The sequence below is a fragment of the Pan troglodytes genome, chromosome 2 (genome assembly GCF_028858775.2).
Source record: "Pan troglodytes isolate AG18354 chromosome 2, NHGRI_mPanTro3-v2.0_pri, whole genome shotgun sequence".
NCBI lineage: Eukaryota > Metazoa > Chordata > Mammalia > Primates > Hominidae > Pan > Pan troglodytes.
Window position 1 is genome coordinate 67,696,133 of NC_086015.1, and position 22,584 is coordinate 67,718,716.

General features: G+C 39.2%; 1 long non-coding RNA gene across 3 annotated transcripts in view; it reads right to left on the minus strand.

Moving 5' to 3' along the window:
* Positions 1-21,781: 21,781 nt before the first annotated feature.
* LOC134809567 (uncharacterized) overlaps positions 21,782-22,584 on the minus strand; it is an 80,563-nt gene continuing 79,760 nt past the window's right edge. For all 3 annotated transcript variants that reach the window (XR_010155630.1, XR_010155629.1, XR_010155628.1), the window contains one exon: positions 21,782-22,300. This is a non-coding gene — a long non-coding RNA (uncharacterized LOC134809567). The remainder of the gene's footprint in view (positions 22,301-22,584) is intronic.

Genomic DNA, 22,584 nt, shown 5'->3' on the forward strand with positions numbered 1-22,584 from the left:
TTCAGTATGGTTTTTACATGTTTAATATTTGGGAAAAAAATAGAAAACAATATTTTATGACACAAAGAATAAAAAATTCAAATTCCAGTGTCCACCCATAAACGTTTAATACACCACGCCCATTTGTTTATTTACCTTTTATGACTGCTTTCCAAATGGCAATGGCAGAGTTGTGTAATTGCAACACAATGACAGTAATGGCCCCACAAAGCCTGAAATTTTTACTATCTGGCCCTTTATAGACAAAGTTTGCAGATCCCTAGAGTAGACACTCAACTAAATTGTGCAGATGAATAAATATCTTTAAAATTCACTATTCTTGCCACTTTCCATGCCAAGCTGCCTCATTTTCTGGGGAGAAGATCAAGGTAATAACTGGTCCAGATCGAGGCCTTCCTTTGTTTAATTGGTCTTGTCTTCTTTTTTCTGGTCTCTGCTGTAGTTCATCTAAGCAATTACTTGAGGTGAGCAAATGTTTGAAATCCAGGTCTTCTCTTCACACCTCACATGTTCCCTAGTTTGCTTCATGAGAGTCTTTCTCAGATATTAATTATAAACACGCAATGTCAGGAAGGAGAGAAAAAAGGAATTAAGGCTTGGGTGGTTTTGACTGGGATGTCAGAGTTCCCACCATTTTTGTTTGAAAGGGACGAACATAGCAAGAAGAGGAAAGGTGGGACAGGGCACTTTGGATTTCTTTTTAACATTCTGATGTAAAGCATGCAAATCAGCCCCCTAAGAAAAGACCTGGAACACAGATTCTCATTACCACAACCCAAGCTGAAGAAGCAGCACAGGGAACTGGAGTCAGAAGGAAAGAACATGGTCAGAACCCTGGCCCCTGCCACTTAGTTTTCATGTAACCTTAGGCAACAAACTTAACTCTTTTCCTTAGAAAATGGGCCTCCCCAGCATCAACCTGATACCAAAACCTGGCAGAGACATAACAAAAAAAGAAAACCTCAGGGTAATATCCTTTATGAACATTGATGCAAAAATCCTCAATAAAATACTGGCAAACCAAATCCAGCAGCACATCAAAAAGCTTATCCAACACAATCTAGTTGGCTTCATCCCATGGTTGTAAGGCTGGTTCCACATATGCAAACCATAAATGTGATTCATCACATAAACAGAACTAAAGACAAAAATCACATGATTATCTCAATAGATGCAGAAAAGGCCTTTGATAAAATTCAACATCCCTTCATGTTAAAAAAGACTCTCAATAAGCTACGTATTGAAGGAACACAACTCAAAATGATAAGAGCCATATATGATAGACCCACAGTCAGTATCATACTGAATGGGCCAAAGCTGGAAGCATTTCCTTTGAAAACCAGCACAAGGCAAGAATGCCCTCTTTCACTAATCCCATTCAACATAGTATTGGAAGTTCTGGCCAGGGGAATCAGGCAAGAGGAAGAAATAAAGGGTATTGGTATTTACATAAGAAGAGAGGAAGTCAAATTATCTTTGTTTGCAGATGCCATGATCCTATACCTAGAAAACCTCATCATCTCAGCCCAAAATCTTCTTAAGCTGATAAACAACTTCAGCAAAGTCCCAGGATACAAAATCAATGTGCAAAAATGGCTAGCATTCCTATATACCAACAACAGGCAAGCAAAGAGCCAAATCATGAATGAACTCCCATTCACAATTGCTACAAAAAGAATAAAATACCTAGGAATACAGCTAACAAGGGAAGTGAAGGACCTCTTCAAGTGGAACTACAAACCACTGCTCAAAGAAATCAGAGAGGAAACAAACAAATTGAAAAACATTCCATGCTCATGGACAGGAAGAATCAGTATGGTGAGAATGGCCATACTACCCAAAGTAATTTATAGATTCAATGCTATTCCTATTAAACTACCCTTGACGTTCTTCACAGAATTAGGAAAAAAAATGTAATTCATATGGAACCAAAAAAGAGCCCAAATAGCCAAGATAATCCTAAGTAAAAAGAACAAAGCTGGAAGCATCATGCTACCCAACTTCAAACTATACTACAAGGCTATGGTAACCAAAACAGCATGGTACAGGTACAAGAACAGACACATAGACCAACGGAACAGAATATAAAACTCAGAAATAAGACTGTGTACCTGTAAACATCTGATCTTCGACAAACCTGACAAAAACAACCAATGGGGAAAGGATTCCTTATTTAATAAATGGTACTGGGAGAACTGGCTAGTCCGATGCAGAAAATTGAAACTGGGCCATTTCCTTACACCATAAACAAAAATTAACTCAAGATAGATTAAAGACTTATATGTAAAACCCAAAACTATAGAAACCCTAGAAGAAAATCTAAGCAATACCATTCAGAACATAGGCATGGGCAAAGATTTCATGATGAAAATGCCAAAAGCAATCGCAACAAAAGCAAAAATTGACAAATGGAATCTAATTAAACTAAAGAGGTTCTGCACAGCAAAAGAAACTATTATTAGAATGAACAGACAACCGACAGGATGGGAAGAAAGTTTTGTAATCTATCCATCTGACAAAGGTCTAATATCCAGAATCTACAAGAAACTCAAGCAAATTTACAGGAAAAAGCAAACTATCCTATTAAAAAGTGGGCAAAGGACATGAACAGCCACATCTCAAAAGAAGACATACATGTGGCCAACAAACATATGAAAAAAAGCTCAACATCACTGATCATTAGAGAAATGGAAATCAAAACCATAATGATATAACATCTCATGCCTGTTGGGCTATTATTAAAAAGTCAAAAAGCAACAGATGCTGGTGAGGTTGTGGAGAAAAAGGAATGCTTTTACACTGTTGATAGGAGTTTAAATTAGTTCAACCACTGTGGAAGACAATGTGGTGATTCCTCAAAGACCTGGAGGCAGAAATACCATTTGACCCAGCAATCCATTACTAGGTATATATCCAAAGGAATATAAATCACTCTATTATAAACATACATGCACACATGTGTTTATTGCAGCACTATTCACAATAGCAAAAACATGGAGTCAGCCTAAATGCCCATCAATGATATACTGGATAAAGAAAATGGTGGTACATATACACTATGGAATTCTATGCAGCCATAAAAACAAATGAAATCATGTCTTTTGCAGGGACATGGACGGAGTTGGAAGCCATTATCCTCGGCAAACAAACACAGGAACAGAAAACCAAACACTGCATGTTCTCACTTACAAGTGGGAGTTGAATGATGAGAACACATGGACACATGGAGGAAAACAACACACATTGGGGCCTGTCAGGGGTTGAGGGGTTACGAGGTAGCACCAAGAAGAATAGCTAAGGGATCCTGGGCTTAATAGCTAGGTGATGGGATGATCTGTGCAGCAAACCACGACGGCACACGTTCACCTATGAAACAAGCCTGCACATCCTGCACATGTACCCCAGAACTTAAAGTAAAAGTTGAAAAAAATTTTTCTAAAATAGATGCTTTCAACAGGCAAAATAAATAAATAAATAAATAAAAGAAATGTAAGTAATTAGACTGTATAACAGAGATAAAAAGTTAAAACTTATGTACTATATGAAATAAGTCTAAGCTAATACTGACAATAACTAACACAGTTTTACACTAATTTTAGTAGTGGGTTTCTAGGCAATCAAATTTTAAAACTTAATGAGAGGCTGAACTTTCATTAATGGAAAAATGGATACATACAAGTTCCTCCATAGGTGAGCTTCCTCCTTAGAACACTAACTCTTAATTGAAAGGTATTACATGAATCCTGTATACAGGCAAAGACTAACTATCTGTTTCTCATAGTGTGAAGAAGTTGGCTGGTTTGTATAGAAGAAATAAAGTACTTAAAAATATAAAAAATAAAAAAAAAGAAAGAAAATGGGCCTCCCCAGCCCTCTCCATGTCTTCCCTTTCCCTGCTGTACTCAGCCACCCCAGCCCTCCTTCTCTTCCTCAAACTTACCGACTCATATTTGCTATTGTTTTTGTCAGGAAGGTCCCTCCCCTCCTACCCTTAGGTTTCTCTTTACCTGGCTCACTCTCTCATCTTTGAGGAACCCCTGGGAGGAGGTCCCATGCTTCTCCTGACTACCTCCACTGCACCCTGTACTTCACAGCACTTAGCACCATTGGAACCAAGCACTTGGATGCCTATGTTGTATTCCTTGTGTCTCCCCTTTAGACCAGCACTGCCCGATAGAACTGTCATGTGAGCCATAAATGTAATTTTAAGTGTCCTCATGGTCACGTTTTTTAAAAAATGAATGGAAGCCGATGAAATTCATTTTTATCATTTTATTTAACCCAATATCTAAAATGTTACCATTTCAATGTGTCATCAATATTAAAAAACTATTAAAGGTATATTTTACATTTTTTTCACACTAAGTTTTAAAGATCCAGTGTGTATTTTACACTTTACAGTGCAATAAAATTTGGACCAACCCCATTTCAAGGCTCGGTACTGTCACGCAGCCAATGGCTTCGTAATGGACAGCCCAGCTGTGGACACTTAACTCACTGAAGACACACAGCACATCTATCTTACTGCTGAGTCTCCAGCACCAGACTGTTTTGCTCAGAGAAAGAGCCAGATAAGTACTCGCTTTGGGGTGGGTTTTTTTTTTTTTTCGCTTTTTTGAAGAATATTTGTACTGAGGAAGAAATGGAGGTACAGAGAGAGGAAGTGATTGGCCCAAGGTCACAGGAATAATTAATGCTAAAGCAATTCTAGCTCCCAACTGCCAACTGTGAAAAGGAACTGTATCGCCCCTGTGCCTCATGGAAACTCTTTGCAACAATCTCACAGGTCAATCTGCCATTCTTGATGCAAACAGGCTCTCAAAGTTCAGCCCAAAGCACATTTATTAAAAGCTTTACCTTGAAAGATAGGAAAAGTTTGGTTTTATGAGAAAAGTTGTCATTCTATTACCTTGTAAATCCTATCAATTGATAGGTATTATGTAATGGCATTAACAGGCTCTGTGCTGACTACTGCGGATGCTGTTTTGAAGCTCCTGTACAGCTATTATATTATCAGTGGTGATTTCCTTCAGGATTCAGGATTCTAGGCAGAGCTAAGTGAGTCAGCATTAGCCCTCCCTCCCCAGGATTGCGAGGGTGTGAGGAACGGTGTTGGGTGTGTGGGTGCTGGTGAGGCAGCCAGAAATGTGGTCAGCATACTTCACATTCCTAGCCTTGATTTACCCCCTCTGAAAATCAGAGTGGGGTTGGTCATAAGAAAAATCTCCCTCCTTCAGAAGGTTTCATTGTAAATGAAGGGACAGCAATCACCCCCCATCAAAAAAGAATGTAGAGATGCAAAAAATATAGGCTCAGCCTAAACTTATAAGTAGAACAAAGAGAGTTGCAAAACAATATCACAATATGATCCTATTTTCATCATAAAATGCATATTTCATATATTTATATTAAAGGAAAGTAATTCAGAAGATTGTTTTTCAAAATATAAATTATATTTATCATTAGATGGTAAAATTATGCATGATTTTTAATTTTTCTGCTCTTAGTTCACTCATAGTTTTGAATTTTCTTCAGTAGGTATGTATTACTTGTACAGAAAAGTAATGACTGAATATTTAAATAAGCCTGTGCACACATACATACACTCATATATGATCCCAAACATTCCAACAGTCTTTAAGTGCTAATTATTTTGGGAAGTGCCCATGAAACCCATTATTTCTTTAGCTTTTCAGTAAATGACTTTGGCCCTTTCAAGCTCACATAGTCCCAAGGACAGAAAATCTGCTGCCCTCAGTGCTATCAACAGCATGAGGAATGTAGCCTCCTGCAATGTGTAAACAGAAACCGCCACCCACCTGCAAGCCACTGGGGGTGAGGGGGCCTTCCCCAGGATGGAGATATGGGAGTCTGGGAGTCGGAGAGCTAGCCTGAGATTTGGCACAGCTGCCAGCAGCCTTGTTAGAAATTCAACATCCTTAACTAGGAAACAGGTTTTGGGGTAGGTTGCCAAAGAAGGTGTTAAACAGGTAATTGACCTTCTTCTGTTTTGGTGATGATTAATTCAAGTAGCCATTTCCCACTTTCTTGAGATAAGAGTTCAGATCAGGATCTAAGCCTGCCAAGTAGCATTTCAAAACATTCTAAGGGTTGCCAGGGGCAGTGGCTCACGCCTGTAATCCCAGCACTTTGGGAGGCTGAGGTGGGCAGATCACCTGAGGTCGGGAGTTCAAGACCAGCCTGACCAATATGGAGAAACCTTGTCTCTACTAAAAATACAGAATTAGCCGGGCATGGTGGCACATGCCTGTAATCCCAGCTACTCCGGAGGCTGAGGCAGGAGAATTGCTTGAACCTGGGAGGCGGAGGTTGCTGTAAGCCAAGATGGCGCCATTGCACTCCAGCCTGGGTAACAAGAGAGAAACTCCGTCTCAAAAAAAGAAACAAACAAACATTCTAAGGGTTTAGATTACTTTACCAAGAGGCTGCTACTGCAGGCAGAACTCTTAGACCAGTGGTTATCAACCAGGTAGACTTTGCTTTTCAAGAGACTTTCAGCAATGCCTGAAGACAATTTTGGTTGTCACAACTGGTGGGAAGCGGGTGCTACTGGCAGCTGGTGGGTAGAGTCCAGGGATGCTGCTAAGCCTCCTACAAGGCACAGGACAGCCCACTACAACAAATAATTATTCAGGCCAATGTTAATAGTGCCAAGGTTGAGAAACTGTATATTTGACAATGAAAGAAATTCTTCGATGCTTTGAAAGAAGGCCTACTTTTTTTTTTTGCTAAAGTGAGCCATATCACTGGTATCTGGCTGTATTCCCATTGGCCAACAGGCCAAAAGGAATTCTCTGACTGTTCTTAGTATCTTGTATCAGTGTATCACCTATCAGTGAACCCTCGCCTTAGGACAGGCACGCAAAGTGAGCTTCCTTCTGCAAGCCAACTCCAATCTGTTGGTAGTGACTTCTAGGATTGGTTCTCTGGAAGCAGATCTTGAGATGGTGTTTGAGGTAGGAGATGTTTATTAGGGATCAATGGTTGCAAAGGGAGAAGTTTTGGCAGAGGGAGAAGACAAATGCAATTCAAGTCTGACAAAACCGCGGCCACCCTGGAGAAGAGCTCTGGAGCCGGTACTGGAATTTCCCATTAGAAGGAACAGCTGGGTCTTTATAAACCCCCTCACCTAGCAGCCACCTGGCTCAGTCGCTAGGTGAATGCTGTTCCAGGAGGGGCATGACTTTCAGTCAGGGAGTGCACTGTAGCTGAGGCTAAACTTAAAGTTGCTGACATCTGGAATGGCTGCTAACCACACTCCCTACAGGTGGACATCAAGGCTTTCCTTGAAAGGGAATCTGGATTTCACACCTTCACATATATACCACAGGGTGCATCCATACTCAGCAAAAAGGCATGCTACAGCCCATTAGCAATGCCTGCCATGGTCCATGTGCAGAACAGCAGCATCTGTGCTAGGTATTTGGCAACCCTACATTAGAAACAGGGGCCAATGAGTAAGACCTATAATTGCAATATCATGGTGGTACCTGAAAATCAACTGGGTCTGGAAGAAAACCAAAAAGCACGTATGCCAATGAGAAATAGAACCTGCCTGCCATCTAGTTAACTGTCTATCTATTGGGCTGGATTGAAAATGGAAGTGCTCCTTTGGTTTCTCATGATAAATTGCTTACCCTTCCTTTGTTTATTCCATGTCACTTATTACACACCCACTATGTGAAGAATTTGACTTTTACCCAATTCATTAAATTTGTGCCCTCAGCCCCATGGGCTTCTTCAGTCTCTGCAGCCCTAACTAGAAAAGCCTAGTATTATAAAAAGTGGCCTTTAAGAGTTGACCTAACCTTCTCTGCTAAGCATCCACACTAGCTTTGACTTCGGAAGGTAAGTAAGAAGAGGGTTTTGCCATACTTACATTATTTTTGTGGATTAGATTAAAATGGTCCAAAACTGTTAAGAAAGAGAGAATTATTTTCTTTTCTAGTAGGCAATCATTTGAAGATGCAGTGTATTGTGAGAGGAGCTAGACAGCTCACACAGCTAATAACAAGAATAGTACTAGTGACTTGGGTTATTATAATAAATATAATTAATGACTTTTCAAACACTATCGGTTAGATGTTATGCTAATCATTTTAAATAAATTGCTTACTGTGTTCCATGTTGATTTTTTAATTAAAATAATAAGAGGGATTTTTTTTTTTTAAAAAGTTAAATTGATAGTCTTTATCCACAAGCATTACCTGCAATCAGGTAGGTTGGTGCCTTTGAAGATACTGCACAAGGTTAAATAAAGAACAGTGTAAACCTAATGTTATTATTCACTACAATAAATGCAAACTGAATTTGTTTTAGGTCCAGTGGGACATCTAGACTGGCCCTACAGTCAGGTGCACTAGGAACAATGTGTGCAATATATCAAGAACACAATAAAACTGCCAATTTTTCCTATTTAAAGCCATCCACAGAGAGTTTAGATGATGAGCTAACAAAATGAGATGTTGTTAATTACATTCCTTGATAATTTTGATCCAAAAGGGATCATTTTCCTTTTTCCAACTGAAAGTAAATCATTTATTATAAATGAAGGAGTATAATTTTGGAGCTGGATGAAATATCATGTAACAATACTTCATGGAAGCCATTATGCATATGTCTCAGTCCATAGCAGCTTTATTTTCAACTGGTGAAAATATGCTGGTCTGGTCCAAGGAGCCTACTTAATGAGGAAAAACCTAATGTTTTTGAATCATCTAGGTCAGATTTCACAGAGTCAACTAGATTTCCTCTTTGCTTCAGTTATATAATTCTAATGATTACTTTTGCTTCACAACAAAAAAAAAAAGCTGCCTGGTAGATAGTGAGCTTCCTATCTTGAGGATATTTAAGCAGACCTAGGATCAACACCGAAAACATTGTAGGAGAAAGTCATCTCAGTCTATCAAACAAGGATTTGGCTAGCAATATTTCAAAGGTAATTTATTCATTAATTCTACTAGGTATTTATCCAAAGGAAAAGAAAACAATATATCAAGGGGATACCTGCACTCACATGTTTATTGCAGGACTATTCCAATAGCAAAGATATGGAATCAACCTATGTGTCCCTCAACCAACAAACTGATAAAGGAAATGTAGTACATATATACAATGGAATACTATTCCACCATAAAAAAGAATAAAGTCATATCATTTGTAGCAACACACAGCACAGATAGAACTGGAGGTCAATATGTTAAGTGAAATAAGCCAGACACAGAAAGACAAATTTCACATGTGCTCACTCATCTGTGGGAGCTAAAACAATTGATTTCATGGAGGTAGAAAGTAGAATGATGTATACCATAGCCTGGGAAGGGTATGTGGGTGGGAGTGGGGATAAAGAGAGGCTGGTCAATGGGTACAGACATACAGTTAGATAGAAGTAATAAGTTCTAATGTTCAATAGCAGACTAGGGTGACTATACTTAACAACAATGTATTATATATTTCAAAGTAGTGATGAGGACTTGAAATGTTTGCAACATGTAGAAATATTCAAGATGATGGATATTCCAAATACCTTGACTTGATCATTATACATTCTATGCATGTAGCAAAATATTACACGTTCCTTATAAATATAAAAACTTTACACACAGTAAATATGTAAAAGAAAAGTGTTGAGCCTTTCTCTTGAGCCTAGCATTATGGGATGAAACTGTGTGTAAGTTGCAGCTCCTATCTTTAAGTAAAACACAGTCTAGTAATTCCTTTTAACTTTGAGATTTTATAACTTTATCTTAATAAAAATTTATATCAGACCTCTGTTTTCCACTTTTAAATATTTTCTTTAGGGACAATTTTTAAAATAATACTTCTTTGTGCTTTTTTAATATAAAGAGAAATGCAGGAACATATCATCTCACCTTTTTTCCTGGTATAAGTTAGCTATTGCTATATAACAAAGAGGTGGCTCTGAACAGCCGTTATTTATTATTGTAGTTCACTTGTCTGTGGGCCAGCTAAAGGATAGGTGATCTGAGTTGGGCAGTTCTGTTCATCTTGGCTGGGCTCATGTATCTGCAGGTTGCCTAGAGATTTTGCTGTGGGTTAGGCTTGAATGGAGCAGCTCCAAATAGTATGTAGATAAGGACTGGAGAAAGTGATTGAAAAGCTATCACAATTTTCTTTTGTCTGAACCAAAAGGAACTTTAGGATCTGCATACGAGAGCCTTACTGCGTAGATATGAAAGAGTCTCATTTTTGCGGAAGAGACTTAGATAGAGTTTACTCCATCACCTACCCCATTCCTCACAAAAAGAGTAGGACTTATCCAGTAAAGAGATTCCATGTCTCCCTGGCCCCAAAGACCTGTGGAGGCACTGACAGGTATAAGGTAAGGCTCCTCTGTCCCTGGAACTGAGACAGCAAGGAACACCCTGTTATTATGACAGATTTGATGGCCTGCCTCACTCCACCATCAACCCACACAGAGGAGTCAGAAGTGCCTCCACCCCTGCCTCAGAAAGATCCATCACAACTCAACCTCAGCCTCAAAGTAAACAAAGAAAAATGATAATTAATCCAAGGGAGCCAAGAACCCCGAGGAAGAACAAATAAAACAATCAGAACAGACTGATACTGAAAAGGAACTGCTGGAAGAGACAGGCAACAACTTCAGTAAAAACAAAACAAGATGACCTAGATTCATATATAACATGCACTGGTGCATATCTCCCCCCCCCAACATAGACACACACACAGACAGACATGTACACTTTTCTGGAACTAAAAACATGATTTGGGGCATCCAAATCAGTAAAGAGGAAGTCGAACTGTCACTATTTGCTGATGACATGATTGTATACCTAGAAAACTCTAAAGACTACTCTAAAAAGCTCCTAGAACTGGCAAATAAATTCAGCAAATTTTCAGAATACAAAATTAACGTATGCAAATCAGTAGCCCTGCTATATACCAACAGCAACCAAACTGAGAATCAAATCAAGAAGTCAACCCCTTTTACAATAGCTGCAAAAGAACAATAAAACATTTAGGAATAAACTTCGTAAAGGAGGTGAAAGATCTCTACAAGGAAAATTACAAAACACTGCTGAAAGAAATCATAGATGACCCAAACAAGTGGAAACATATCCCATGCTCATGGATGGGTAGAATCAATATTGTGAAAATGGCCATACTGCCAAAAGCAGTCTTCAAATTCAATGCAATTTCCATCAAATTCCACCATCAATCTTCACAGAACTAGAAAAAAAATCCTAAAATTCATACGAAACTAAAAAAGAGCCCACATAACCAAAGCAAGACTAAGCAAAAAGAACAAACCTAGAGGCATTGCATTACCTGACTTCAAACTATGCTATAAGGCCATAGTCACCAAAACAGCATGGTATTGGTGTAAGAACAGGCACATAGACCAATGGATCAGAATAGAGAACCCAAAAATAAACCCAAATGCTTGCAGTCAACTGATCTTCAACAATAAAAACAGAAACATAAAGTGGAGAAAAGACACCCTATTGAACAAAGAGTGCTAGGATAATTGGCAAGCCACGTGCAGAAGAATGAAACTGGATCCTCATCTCTCACCTTATACAAAAATCAACTCAAGATGAATCAAAGACTTAAATCTAAGACCTGAAGCCGTAAAAATTCTAGAAGATAACATTAGAAAAACCCTTCTAGACACTGGCTTAAGGAAAGACTTCATGACCAAGAACGCAAAAGCAAACACAACAAAAACAAAGATAAATAGATGGGACTTAATTAAACTAAAAGGCTTCTGCACAGCAACAGAAATAATCAGCAGAGTAAACAGACAACCCACAGAGTGGGAGAAAATATTCACAATATTTACATTTGACAAAAGACTAATATCCAGAATCTACAAGGAATTCAAACAAATTAGCAAGAATAAAACAAACAATCCCATCAAAAACTAGCCTAAGTACATGAACAGACAATTCTCAAAAGAAGATATACAAATGCCCAGCAAACATATGAGAAAATGCTCAAAATCACTAATGATCAGAGAAATGCAAATCAAAACCCCAATGTGATACCACCTTACTCCTGCAAGAACGGCCATAATCCAAAAATCAGAAAATTATAGATGTTGTCGGAGATGTGATGAAAACGAAACACTTTTACACTGTTGGTGGGAATGTAAACTAGTGCAACCACTATGGAAAACAGTACGGAGATTCCTTAAAGAACTAAAAGTAAATCTACCATTTGATCCAGCAATCCCACTTCTGGGTATCTACTCAGAGGAAAAGAAGTCGTTATATGAAAAAGATACTTGCACACATATGTTTATAGCACCACAATTCGCAATTACAAACATATGGAACCAGCCCAAATGCCCATCAATCAACAAGTGGATAAAGAAAATTTTATATATACCACATATACTACTCAACCATACACAGTGGTGGCAAGGCTTAGCTGCTACAAAGAAGACATGTTTTAGACAAATACTCATGTGTATAGGCAAAACACTCAAGGACTGTATTTGTGACTAATCATATAACAGGTTATTTTAGTTTCTTTTCTGTGGAACGTATAAAGCATTCCAATAAAGGGTTTAATACAGATTTTTTTTGCACCTATGCTGTTGACTGCTAAATGTAATAGTCTGATCATGATGCTGAATAAATGTGTCTTTTTAAAAATATATATTATTTTAAAACTTAAAACAGCAGTAGATGAGCTGAAACTGAAGGTGGTCACCACTGATGAGACTCGAAATAGTGACCGAAGATCAAGTGAAAGAAATCTCTGAAATAGCAGAGCACAAATTTGATGGGTTAGAAACTATGAGAGAAGAGAGAAGAGATCCAGTTACTAAATCCTGGAGACCCAAGAATCAGTTTCACAAGGAGAAAGAGACAGATGGAAGAGCCACACTAATTATACAAATTGGGGGAAAAAAATACCCCAAGCAGTAGAGAGACTTGAACCTAGGTTCAATCTGATTTAAAAGAAGAGTCTCAGATCTGTATTAAAATTCCAGAACTCCAGGAATAAAGTATTTAAAAAGAAAACCACGCCCTAAATTATCACCACCAAAAAATCCGTACTTATTTTATTAAGTATAGAAATAATATTCGTACAAGGTTAGAAAATTCAATGATACGTTAAACTATGAAAGGGAAAGTAAAAATCTTACTTTATTGTCTGCATTTTCCTCCCCGAGACTTTTCTAGGAAAATGGAATCTTTAATAATGATTAATATAGTTTCCTGAATTTCTCACAACCCTCTAAAGTTTATGCATGTAACATACATATACCTGGTGGGAGGAGCCAAGATGGCCAAATAGGAACAGCTCCGGTCTACAGCTCCCAGCCTGAGCGACGCAGAAGACGGGTGATTTCTGCATTTCCATCTGAGGTACCGGGTTCATCTCACTAGGGAGTGCCAGACAGTGGGTGCAGGTCAGTGGGTGCGTGCACCGTGCACGAGCCGAAGCAGGGCAAGGCATTGCCTCACTCGGGAAGCTCAAGGGGTCAGGGAGTTCCCTTTCCTAATCAAAGAAAGGGGTGACGGACGGCACCTGGAGAATCGGGTCACTCCCACCTGAATACTGCGCTTTTCCGACAGGCTTAAAAAGCGGCGCACCACAGGATTATATCCCGCACCTGGCTCGGAGGGTCCTACCCCACGGAGTCTCGCTGATTGCTAGCACAGCAGTCTGAGATCAAACTGCAAGGCGGCAGCGAGGCTGGGGGAGGGGCGCCCACCATTGCCCAGGCTTGCTTAGGTAAACAAAGCAGCCGCGAAGCTCGAACTGGGTGGAGCCCACCACAGCTCAAGGAGGCCTGCCTGCCTCTGTAGGCTCCACCTCTGGGGGCAGGGCACAGACAAACAAAAAGACAGCAGTAACCTCTGCAGACTTAAATGTCCCTGTCTGACAGCTTTGAAGAGAGCAGTGGTTCTCCCAGTACGCAGCTGGAGATCTGAGAACCGGCAGACTGCCTCCTCAAGTGGGTCCCTGACCCCTGACCCCCGAGCAGCCTAACTGGGAGGCACCCGCCAGCAGGAGCACACTGACACCTCACACTGCAGGGTACTCCAACAGACCTGCAGCTGAGGGTCCTGTCTGTTAGAAGGAAAACTAACAAACAGAAAGGACATCCACACCAAAAACCCATCTGTACATCACCATCATCAAAGACCAAAAGTAGATAAAACCACAAAGATGCGGAAAAAACAGAACAGAAAAACTGGAAACTCTAAAAATCAGAGCACCTCTCCTCCTCCGAAGAACGCAGCTCCTCACCAGCAACAGAACAAAGCTGGACGGAGAATGACTTTGACGAGCTAAGAGAAGAAGGCTTCAGATGATCAAATTACTCTGAGCTATGGGAGGACATTCAAACCAAAGGCAAAGAAGTTGAAAACTTTGAAAAAAATTTAGAAGAATGTATAACTAGAATAACCAATACAGAGAAGTGCTTTAAGGAGCTGATGGAGCTGAAAACCAAGGCTGGAGAGCTACGTGAAGAATGCAGAAGCCTCAGGAGCTGATGCGATCAACTGGAAGAAAGGGTATCAGCAATGGAAGATGAAATGAATGAAATGAAGTGAGAAGGAAAGTTTAGAGAAAAAAGAATAAAAAGAAACGAGCAAAGCCTCCAAGAAATATGGGACTATGTGAAAAGACCAAATCTACGTCTGATTGGTGTACCTGAAAGTGATGGGGAGAATGGAACCAAGTTGGAAAACACTCTGCAGGATATTATCCAGGAGAATTTCCCCAATCTAGCAAGGCAGGCCAACGTTCAGATTCAGGAAACACAGAGAATGCCACAAAGATACTCCTCGAGAAGAGCAACTCCAAGACACATAATTGTCAGATTCACCAAAGTTGAAATGAAGGAAAAAATGTTAAGGGCAGCCAGAGAGAAAGGTCGGGTTACCCTCAAAGGGAAGCCCATCAGACTAACAGCGGATCTCTCGGCAGAAACCCTACAAGCCAGAAGAGAGTGGGGGCCAATATTCAACATTCTTAAAGAAAAGAATTTTCAACCCAGAATTTCATATCCAGCCAAACTAAGCTTCATAAGTGAAGGAGAAATAAAACACTTTACAGACAAGCAAATGCTGAGAGATTTTGTCACCACCAGGCCTGCCCTAAAAGAGCTCCTGAAGGAAGCGCTAAACATAGAAAGGAACAACCGGTACCAGCCGCTGCAAAATCATGCCAAAATGTAAAGACCACTGAGACTAGGAAGAAACTGCATCAACTAACGAGCAAAATCACCAGCTAACATCATAATGACAGGATCAAATTCACACATAACACTATTAACTTTAAATGTAAATGGACTACATGCTCCAATTAGAAGACACAGACTGGCAAACTGGATAAAGAGTCAAGACCCATCAGTGTGCTGTATTCAGGAAACCCATCTCACGTGCAGAGACACACATAGGCTCAAAATAAAAGGATGGAGGAAGATCTACCAAGCAAATGGAAAACAAAAAAAGGCAGGGGTTGCAATCCTAGTCTCTGATAAAACAGACTTTAAACCAACAAAGATCAAAAGAGACAAAGAAGGCCATTACATAATGGTAAAGGGATCAATTCAACAAGAAGAGCTAACTATCCTAAATATATATGCACCCAATACAGGAGCACCCAGATTCATAAAGCAAGTCCTGAGTGACCTACAAAGAGACTTGGACTCCCACACATTAATAATGGGAGACTTTAACACCCCACTGTCAACATTAGACAGATCAACGAGACAGAAAGTCAACAAGCATACCCAGGAATTGAACTCAGCTCTGCACCAAGCGGACCTAATAGACATCTACAGAACTCTCCACCCCAAATCAACAGAATATACATTTTTTTCAGCACCACACCACACCTGTTCCAAAATTGACCACATACTTGGAAGTAAAGCTCTCCTCAGCAAATGTAAAAGAACAGAAATTATAACAAACTATCTCTCAGACCACAGTGCAATCAAACTAGAACTCAGGATTAAGAATCTCACTCAAAACCGCTCAACTACATGGAAACTGAACAACCTGCTCCTGAATGACTACTGGGTACATAACGAAATGAAGACAGAAATAAAGATGTTCTTTGAAACCAACGAGAACAAAGACACAACATACCAGAATCTCTGGGACGCATTCAAAGCAGTGTGTAGAGGGAAATTTATAGCACTAAATGCCCACAGGAGAAAGCAGGAAAGATCCAAAATTGACACCCTAACATCACAATTAAAAGAACTAGAAAAGCAAGAGCAAACACATTCAAAAGCTAGCAGAAGGCAAGAAATAACTAAAATCAGAGCAGAACTGAAGGAAATAGAGACACAAAAAACCCTTCAAAAAATTAATGAATCCAGGAGCTGGTTTTTTGAAAGGATCAACAAAATTGATAGACCGCTAGCAAGACTAATAAAGAAGAAAAGAGAAGAATCAAATAGACGCAATAAAAAATGATAAAGGGGATATCACCACCAATCCCACAGAAATACAAACTACCATCAGAGAATACTACAAACACCTCTACGCAAATAAACTAGAAAATCTAGAAGAAATGGATAAATTCCTTGACACATACACTCTCCCAAGACTAAACCAGGAAGAAGTTGAATCTCTGAATAGACCAATAACAGGCTCTGAAATTGTGGCAATAATCAATAGCTTACCAACCAAAAAGAGTCCAGGACCAGATGGATTCACAGCCGAATTCTACCAGAGGTACAACGAGGAACTGGTACCAGTTCCATTCCTTCTGAAACTATTCCAATCAATAGAAAAAGAGGGAATCCTCCCTAACTCATTTTATGAGGCCAGCATCATTCTGATACCAAAGCCGGGCAGAGACACAACCAAAAAAGAGAATTTTAGACCAATATCATTGATGAACATTGATGCAAAAATCCTCAATAAAACACTGGCAAACCGAATCCAGCAGCACATCAAAAAGCTTATCCACCATGATCAAATGGGCTTCATCCCTGGGATGCAAGGCTGGTTCAATATATGCAAATCGATAAATGTAATCCAGCATATAAACAGAGCCAAAGACAAAAACCACATGATTATCTCAACAGATGCAGAAAAGGCCTTTGACAAAATTCAACAACGCTTCATGCTAAAAACTCTCAATAAATTAGGTATTGATGGGACATATTTCAAAATAATAAGAGCTATCTATGACAAACCCACAGCCAATATCATACTGAATGGGCAAAAACTGGAAGCATTCCCTTTGAAAACTGGCACAAGACAGGGATGCCCTCTCTCACCACTCCTATTCAACATAGTGTTGGAAGTTCTGGCCAGGGCAATTAGGCAGGAGAAGGAAATAAAGGGTATTCAATTAGGAAAAGAGGAAGTCAAATTGTCCCTGTTTGCAGATGACATGATTGTATATCTAGAAAACCCCATCGTCTCAGCCCAAAATCTCCTTAAGCTGATGAGCAACTTCAGCAAAGTCTCAGGATACAAAATCAATGTGCAAAAATCACAAGCATTCCTATACACCAACAACAGACAAACAGAGAGCCAAATCATGAGTGAACTCCCATTCACAATTACTTCAAAGAGAATAAAATACCTAGGAATCCAACTTACAAGGGATGTGAAGGACCTCTTCAAGGAGAACTACAAACCACTGCTCAAGGAAATAAAAGAGGCTACAAACAAATGGAAGAACATTCCATGCTCATGGATAGGAAGAATCAATATCATGAAAATGGCCATACTGCCCAAGGTAATTTACAGATTCAATGCCATCCCCATCAAGCTACCAATGCCTTTCTTCACAGAATTGGAAAAAACTACTTTAAAGTTCATATGGAACCAAAAAAGAGCCCGCATCGCCAAGTCAATCCTAAGCCAAAAGAACGAAGCTGGAGGCATCACGCTACCTGACTTCAAACTATACTACAAGGCTACAGTAACCAAAACAGCATGGTACTGGTACCAAAACAGAGATATACACCAATGGAACAGAACAGAGCCCTCAGAAATAACGCTGCATATCTACAATTATCTGATCTTTGACAAACCTGAGAAAAACAAGCAATGGGGAAAGGATTCCCTATTTAATAAATGGTGCTGGGAAAACTGGCTAGCCATATGTAGAAAGCTGAAACTGGATCCCTTCCTTACACCTTATACAAAAATCAATTCAAGATGGATTAAAGACTTAAACGTTAGACCTAAAACCATAAAAACCCTAGAAGAAAACCTAGGCATTACCATTCAGGACATAGGCATTGGCAAGGACTTCAGGTCTAAAACACCAAAAGCTATGGCAACAAAAGACAAAATTGACAAATGGGATCTAATTAAAATAAAGAGCTTCTGCACAGCAAAAGAAACTACCATCAGAGTGAACAGGCAACCTACAGAATGGGAGAAAATTTTTGCAACCTACTCATCTGACAAAGGGCTAATATCCAGAATCTACAATGAACTCAAACAAATTTACAAGAAAAAAACAAACAACCCCATCAAAAAGTGGGCGAAGGACATGAACAGACACTTCTCTAAAGAAGACATTTATGCAGCCAAAAAACACATGAAAAAATGCTCACCATCACTGGCCATCAGAAAAATGCAAATCAAAACCACAATGAGATACCATCTCACACCAGTTAGAATGGCAATCATTAAAAAGTCAGGAAACAACAGGTGCTGGAGAGGATGTGGAGAAATAGGAACACTTTTACACTGTTGGTGGGACTGTAAACTAGTTCAACCATTGTGGAAGTCAGTGTGGCGATTCCTCAGGGATCTAGAACTAGAAATACCATTTGACCCAGCCATCCCATTACTGGGTATATACCCAAAGGACTATAAATCATGCTGCTATAAAGACACATGCACACGTATGTTTATTGCGGCATTATTCACAATAGCAAAGACTTGGAACCAACCCAAATGTCCAACAATGATAGACTGGATTAAGAAAATGTGGCACATATACACCATGGAATACTATGCAGCCATAAAAATGATGAGTTCATGTCCTTTGTAGGGACATGGATGAAATTGGAAATCATCATTCTCAGTAAACTATCGCAAGAACAAAAAACCAAACACCGCATATTCTCACTCATAGGTGGGAATTGAACAATGAGATCACATGGACACAGGAAGGGGAACATCACACTCTGGGGACTGTTGTGGGGTTGGGGGAGGGGGGAGGGATAGCATTGGGAGATATACATAATGCTAGAAGACGAGTTAGTGGGTGCAGCACACCAGCATGGCACATGTATACATATGTAACTAACCTGCACATTGTGCACATGTACCCTAAAACTTAAAGTATAATAATAAATAAATAAATAACATACATACACCTATACTTACTTTTATTTTTAAATTTATATTAATAATAATTCTGTAGTTTATCCAACTTTATTACTTAATGTATTTTTCATATAAATATGGGCTTAATTATTTTTTCTTTATATTCTGCTTATGTAACCTAATTCTTTCTAATAGCCACATTGTACATTCCATAATACTGACATGATATGCTTTTTCAACCAATTTCTTATTAATGGACACTTTTAATTTATTCAAGTTGTTTTTCTCTTACAAACAATGCTACCATGAGCAAATACCTAAATACATTTTGTAGATCTTCTGTAAGCACCTCCACAGGGAAATTTCAAGCAGTGAAATTGCCAAGTCAAAGATATTTGCATTATTATTGATTAAAGGCCTTGAAAATTTTCTGTTACTTAGTAGGCACTCAAATACTTTTAAAACTAAAACAGTTATATTGTCTATCAGAAAGATTGTCTTGATTTATCACAAATATTAAAATATTTTTAAACTGTGATAGTTTAATTGTGACTCTCCCCAAAGGATATATTTATTTCCTAATTTCCAGAACCAGTGAACATGATCTTATTTGGAAAAAGAGTCTTTGCAGATGTGATTAAGTTAAGAATCTTGAGATGAAGGGATTACCCTGGCTTTGTAAGTGGGCCCTAAATCCAAAGAGAAGTGTTCTTATAAGAGGGAAACTTGACAGATACATAAAGGGAAAAGAGATATGAAGGGGGAGACTGAGATTAGAGGGATGTAGCCACAGTCCAGGAAGCAGGGACAGAAACCAGGAGCTGAAAGTGGCAAGGAACAGATTTTCCCCTAGAGCCTCCAAAGGTCATGCGGCCCTGCCAAAACCTTCATTCCAGAATTCTAGCCTGCAGACCTGTGACAGAATACATTTCTGTTGCTTTAAGACACTAAGTTTGTGCTAATTTGTGATGGCAGCCTCAGGAAACTAATACAATGATTATTACTCAATTGAAGATGGTCAGTACGATAGGAAAGAGCATCTAGAGTTTGGAGGCAAATTGATTATGACACAAAGAGGGGTCAGGCTGCACAGTCCTGCCTCTGTGGACACCCTTTGTAGCTCTCTCCAGTGACCACTGTCGTCTCCAGTTCATGCATTCTCCCAGATACATCTGAAGCTGAGACCCAAAAAACTAAACAAGGGAAAACAAACACTAACTTACCGATTTTTCTTGGTTTGGGCACAGGCAGATCAAATACAAATTGATCCAATCCAACTTTGAAAAGGAAGTTAATCAATGCTTTTCCCCCTTTTTTTTTTTTTTAAAGCCCAGGTGGTGGCAGATGGAGACTCACACATCTATATCCATCAAATCATAATTGATCCAGAGAGAGCCTTGCTGGAGAGATGAGAGCATTTTCCCAGACAATCTTTGATCTCTCCCCTGGTGGAGAATTATCATGCCATCTGGAAAAAGACAGTATACTCCTTTCGCAGACGTTATGCAGCTAATTACCAACCAATTCCAACTTAGATTGGCCTAGAACCATGGAGTGACCCCCTCTGTATTCCCATGTCCCAAGCCACTGCTTTCTCAGCAACCAATTTTAATTTAATGAAACTGATCCTACTTTATGCTTAAATAGTGCTTACAGTTTAAAAAGCACTGCCAAAGGTGGAACTACAATTGTTTTGTGTTGTTTCTCATGACAAAACTATGAGATACAAATGGGGCAGATATTGTTGCATACATTTTCCAGAAGAAGCAACGAGGTTTAGAGAGGCTACGTGATTTGCCACAAGCTTTAGACTTCAAATTCACTGACGTCCTCTGCACCATAATGCCTCCTGAGAATGGACCCATTTGAAGTAGACATCAAGAAAAAATGAGTCGTTTATTTTCAGATGCTCTCTTTCATTAGGAGGCCTGGTGTCTCTGAGCTGAAAAGGAATCCTCTGTGTGTATACATGCAAAGGAAGACAAATAAGACATTTCTTATCATCCAAGCCCCCACTATCCTCTGAGTCAAATAGTTCATTGCTCATTATATGTTTTACTTTGGATAAGATTAATTTTTAAAAAATTATTCCAAGCTGAACTCCATCATGGACTAAATGTAAATTTAGCCTCCATCAACAACAGCATTTCTGGCCTCCTTCTATCATATATCTCCTGATATCCAAGGCAGGAGATAATCAGAGAGTCCATATGTATTTTAAAACTTATTGTCTAAGTACATAGCTCTTGTAAGACTTGATTTTGACATTTCCTTGGCAATTCACTAATAAGTAGAGTTTTCAGGTGGTCATTCTCTATAGGGCTATAAAAAGAAAATTAAAAGCAAGATCAATTGTGTTTTGAAAAGTGCTGAAAAAATCCTGAATTTTTTATGACTACCAGACACCAAAAAATTATTTTCTAAAGATAATTCTCCTTTCTGTTCCATGAGTCATGGAGGAATAAGCAATTTGAATTAAAGGCAAGTGATCTGAATTCATATATTCAAATTTATTTATTCACAAATGTATACAGAGTCCCCACTCTCTGCCAAACATGTACTGGGGCTAAAGCAGTGAGCAAAATAGTCTCTGATCTTAAAAAGCATACACTCTACTGGGCAAAGTAAGACAATGAACATATGTCAATTTAGTATCTCGTTTTCAGCAAAACATGTTCAGAGATTCAAAGCTCACCACTCCTGCCGCCTTCACACAGACACCCTGAAATGGAAGACCACAGAAAGCTATAAACACAGACAAAGCAGCTGGCCTCATGTCTATAATTTTAGGTAGCCAAGAAAAACTGCCTGTGACAATCATATACACAAAAAAGCAATCATTCAGGCGCTGGAAAAATGCTATCCTTGCAAATGAATTCTTAAGGATGTGGACTCCTCTAAAGGATGGACCTCTAGGAGGGAATGTATGTTTGCCAAGGGCTCCTTCTGGTGCCTGGAGGTCTTCTTCCACTTTCTTGCACCTGTTCTGCTATTATATTCATATACGTTCCCAGAGACTGTGGGAAGGAAAAAACAAAACACAGACAAAGTGAATTACAGTGAACTTGCAAAGCACTTATTTTTCCCATGAAATGTTTATTGAGCATTTGCTAGATAGCTGGCATAGTGACGAGTTTATCTTCTCAAGTCTTGTTCTTTTACCAAAGGAAAAACTAGAAGCAGAACCTGAAGCAGTATGTGGTTTCACATGCATTAAAAATTGCCCCTTTAACACAAGGGAGTTATTTTGTGGTATCGGAACAGTGTTGCATCTTGACAGTGGTAGTAGCTATCTGAATCT